This window comes from Gnatocerus cornutus, unplaced genomic scaffold (assembly GCF_029298725.1).
Source record: "Gnatocerus cornutus isolate USDA-ARS CGAHR unplaced genomic scaffold, icGnaCorn1.1 ctg00000497.1, whole genome shotgun sequence".
Lineage (NCBI taxonomy): Eukaryota > Metazoa > Arthropoda > Insecta > Coleoptera > Tenebrionidae > Gnatocerus > Gnatocerus cornutus.
Window position 1 is genome coordinate 1 of NW_028275809.1, and position 5000 is coordinate 5000.

General features: G+C 54.4%; 1 pseudogene; it reads left to right on the forward strand.

Moving 5' to 3' along the window:
• Window positions 1-555: 555 nt before the first annotated feature.
• LOC148165215 (large subunit ribosomal RNA) overlaps window positions 556-5000 on the forward strand; it is an 8173-nt pseudogene continuing 3728 nt past the window's right edge.

Sequence of the window (5000 nt, forward strand, 5' to 3'; positions counted from 1 at the left end):
CACTTACGTCACGATATAACGACGCACCGCCTCGAACGTGTGCCGAGACGTTTACTCGAGCGTGTTTTTTCGTCCAAAAAGGACGGGACGGGTATGCTTTGTATTTTTTTTTTTACAAAGTCCGTCGGACGTCCACCTTGCGAATCATAAATACGAAAGTGTTTACGTCGGCACATGTTCTTGCGTGGTGTGTCGTAGAATCGTGTGTTTGTGTGCGTTTCTCGTGCAGCGAGTAAATTTGCGCGACATCTTAAGACGCGAAAGCGACCAACTACTACTTGTTGTAGTTGTTGGCTGGTCTTTCGGCGTAGCACGTCCTATTTCTTCAACATGTCGTCATTTAAAAAAAAAAATGGCGTTTTAAGGTTGAGAACGTTATAGACGGTCGTCGTGTCCGAGACGTGTAATGCAAATCGCGACAGACGTCAGATCGTAAGCGTTTCTGTAAACTTAGCCATTTTTTAAAAAGAAAAATGACGAACACGTATAGCAAGGAATGGGAGACGTGTCGTGATCGTCGAAATGACCGAATGAAAAATTTTTATTTTTCATATGCGACCTCAGAGCAGGTGAGACTACCCGCTGAATTTAAGCATATTACTAAGCGGAGGAAAAGAAACTAACTAGGATTCCCTCAGTAGCGGCGAGCGAACAGGGAGAAGCCCAGCACCGAATCCCGCGGCCGAAACCGGACGCCGGGAAATGTGGTGTTAGGGAGGATCCGTCATCCCGAGATCGTGCGGCGCGTCCAAGTCCATCTTGAACGGGGCCACAGCCCATAGAGGGTGCCAGGCCCGTAGCGACCGCTGCCGATAACGGGAGGATCTCTCCTCAGAGTCGGGTTGCTTGAGAGTGCAGCCCTAAGTGGGTGGTAAACTCCATCTAAGGCTAAATATGACCACGAGACCGATAGCGAACAAGTACCGTGAGGGAAAGTTGAAAAGAACTTTGAAGAGAGAGTTCAATAGTACGTGAAACCGTTCAGGGGTAAACCTGAGAAACCCGAAAGGTCGAAAGGGGAGATTCAGCGTGACTCGATGGCGGCGCTGGACGATCGTGTGACAGATGGCGTACGCGTCGTTTGCACCTTTCGTTTTGTCGATCTGCCGTCGAACGCGTGCACTTCTCCCCCTGTAGGACGTCGCGATCCGTTGAGTGCCGGTCTAAGGCCCGCGGTGGAGCTCGTTCGGACGGTTCGCCGTTCGCCGAATGAACCCGTGGTGTTTCCCGATCGGCTCGCTCGACGGTATACAGATGGCGCGGGGCCGCTACACAGTTAGCGTCCGACCTTCGGCAAGCGCGCCCGTCGTGATGGTGATCGGACCTGGTGCCGGTCCCGTCCCCGGGTGGCTGTTCGCTGAGGTGTTCTCGGACAGACCTCGTTGAAACGCCGATCTGCGACGCTATAGCTTTGGGTACTTTCAGGACCCGTCTTGAAACACGGACCAAGGAGTCTAGCATGTGCGCGAGTCATTGGGATTTAACTAAACCTAAAGGCGCAATGAAAGTGAAGGTCCGCCTTGCGCGGACCAAGGGAGGATGGGCGGTCGTTACGGCTGCCGCCCCGCACTCCCGGGGCGTCTCGTTCTCATTGCGAGAAGAGGCGCACCAAGAGCGTACACGCTGGGACCCGAAAGATGGTGAACTATGCCTGGTCAGGACGAAGTCAGGGGAAACCCTGATGGAGGTCCGTAGCGATTCTGACGTGCAAATCGATCGTCGGAACTGGGTATAGGGGCGAAAGACTAATCGAACCATCTAGTAGCTGGTTCCCTCCGAAGTTTCCCTCAGGATAGCTGGCGCTCATAGCATACGAGTTTCATCCGGTAAAGCGAATGATTAGAGGCATTGGGGTCGAAACGGCCTCAACCTATTCTCAAACTTTAAATGGGTGAGATCTCCGGCTTGCTCGAACTATTGAAGCCGCGAGACTCGAATCAGAGTGCCAAGTGGGCCATTTTTGGTAAGCAGAACTGGCGCTGTGGGATGAACCAAACGCCGAGTTAAAGCGCCTAAATCGACGCTTATGGGATACCATGAAAGGCGTTGGTAACTTAAGACATCAGGACGGTGGCCATGGAAGTCGGAATCCGCCAAGGAGTGTGTAACAACTCACCTGCCGAAGTTACTAGCCCTGAAAATGGATGGCGCTGAAGCGTCGTGCTTATACTCGGCCGTCAGAGGCATGTGCGGTCAGGTTATTAAATTAACCGGCCATGAAGCCCTGACGAGTAGGAGGGTCGCGGCGGTGAGCGCAGAAGGACTGGCCGTGAGGCCGTCTGGAGCCGCCGTCGGTGCAGATCTTGGTGGTAGTAGCAAATACTCCAGCGAGGCCCTGGAGGACTGACGTGGAGAAGGGTTTCGTGTGAACAGCCGTTGCACACGAGTCAGTCGATCCTAAGCCCTAGGCGAAAGCCGATGTTGATGTGGTGTAGATTTTTGTCGTTGGTCGCAATTCGCAATTGTTGACGGAAACGTACGGAATTGTGCACACACCCGATGGGCGAAAGGGAATCCGGTTCCTATTCCGGAACCCGGCAGCGGAACCGTTTATAATTCGGGCCCTCGAAAGAGAGTTCGTCGGGGCAACCCAAAAGGACCCGGAGACGCCGTCGGGAGATCCGGGAAGAGTTTTCTTTTCTGCATGAGCGTTCGAGTTCCATGGAATCCTCTAGCAGGGAGATATGGTTTGGAACGCGAAGAGCACCGCAGTTGCGGCGGTGTCCGGATCTTCCCCTCGGACCTTGAAAATCCGGGAGAGGGCCACGTGGAGGCGTCGCGCCGGTTCGTACCCATATCCGCAGCAGGTCTCCAAGGTAAAGAGCCTCTAGTCGATAGAATAATGTAGGTAAGGGAAGTCGGCAAATTGGATCCGTAACTTCGGGATAAGGATTGGCTCTGAGGATCGGGGCGTGTCGGGCTTGGCGGGGAAGCGGGTCGCGACTGACGTGCCGGGCCTGGGCGAGGTGCAGGGTGTGTCGCTTCGGCGGTGTACTTCGAATCCGAGCTCGGTCCCGTGCCTTGGTCTCCCGCGGAACCGTCTTGCTGCGAGGCTCCGAGTGCGCCCGCAAGGGCGTTCGGATGTCCTCTTCGGCCGCCATTCAACGGTCAGCTCAGAAAAAACTGGCACGGACCGGGGGAATCCGACTGTCTAATTAAAACAAAGCATTGCGATGGCCCCAGCGGGTGTTGACGCAATGTGATTTCTGCCCAGTGCTCTGAATGTCAACGTGAAGAAATTCAAGCAAGCGCGGGTAAACGGCGGGTAACTATGACTCTCTACTTGTGCATTGCGAGATCATAGTGAACTGGTACCTCTCCTCGTGGTTCCCGCTGGATACTACTTGTAGTAACTAAAACCAGTAAGCAAAGAGTAAGTTTTGTAATTCTCGAGTTTTACGAAGCAACTGCGTCTTTCCTTGGTTGCGCTCGGGGTTGCTTAACCCTCTAAAGTTTGGCTTTAACATCCATGATGCCAAACAGTCCTGGGAAGCCCAATACGCCCCAGGTCAAAAAGAAGGCTATGGGTTTAAAAACTTTACAATCGGGCGCCAAGAATTTAAATACTGGCGGTCCGGGGCCTTCTACCTCAGCCCCCACACAGACCGTGGCGGGCTTTAATTGTGACTGCGGCCGGAGCTATGCCTCGAAGGCAACTCTGGCCCGCCATTTGAAAGAATGCGGCAAGCGAGACACTTCCAAGTGTCAGTGGTGCGATGCGAAATTTGCTTCTTTCGCGGGAGTACGACAACACGAAAGAAAGGCTCATCCGCAGGAGTATAACACGGAACTCCTTAGCCAACTACCGGCACCCGAGAGTGAGCTCATGGGAAAAATCGCCGACGTCGAAGTCAAGGCCAGTAACGGCATCTTCTATAAGGAGATGATGGCTTCGACAGGCCTGACTCACCAACAAGTCAGGTCTCGGAGAGAGAAACCCGAGTACCAGGAGTACCTGAGGAGGGCGCGCGCGCGACTGGCCAAGCCTACACGGGCCAGTCCACCCACCGTGGCCACAGGAGCCGTCCCGAAAGGAATGGCTAGTGGTACGGGGGGATTGTCCGCGTCCCTCTCACGGCCGACCACCAGGCTAGCCACCTCGAAAGGGGTGGCCCGGTATAACCAGGTCTCGAATGCGCCGCGACAGAGTCTGGCTAGACCCGCCAGAACAGCCAGACCGCCTGCAGTAGCAGGAGAGCGCGGTGCGATTGGTTCTCTCTCTCTCCAGAAGGCATGAGCCCTCGGACAGCGGACCCAGATTTTGTGTTGTCAGAAACCTCGAGTAGTTGCGATTCGCTCACTTCGCCCACGTCCGTTTCACCCACCGGACATCGCGAACCGCCGAAGTCTAGTAGGACGAGGCTTGAGATTATAGGTACACAGTCGGTAAAAGACGGACCTTCTGAACATCCGGCGGCGCGGATGACAGTGGTTCAGAGGAGGTGTACGCCTTCTCTCACACGGGAACAGCCAGCCTGTGATGATTCGAAACCAAATTCGAGCCTAACGCTCACCCCAAGCACGCCCATCAGTGCACCACGACCGGTTTTGCCAACTCCAAATTTAACAGCATTATCCACACCTAAAATAGCCCATAAAATGCGTCGCAGCAGGAGTTTACCACCCACTCCTAGGGCGGCGCATACAGGTGTGGAACAGGGGCAGGAAGTCCGGGGTACTTTGGTCGGTTACCTGCGAGAGCAGCGTGACGCGGGTACACTCGGACAGGACGATATGCTACACGAGTTGGTAAATGCGGCTCTAGCAAGCGACGACGCAATTTTGTTGCAGTCAGTCGACCGGTGGCTTGCCACCCTTGCAAAGAGTCAGCCCCGGAATCGTGGTGGGAGGAATAAAAAGAGGAAACCTGAACACCACTATGCCCAGACCAACACGGGTAGTGGTAAACGGGCTTCGCAATTCAAAAAGTTTCAGGACCTCTTTATGAAAAACAGGCGAGGTTTGGCAGAGATGATTCTGGCTGGCAGGGAGGATCTGGC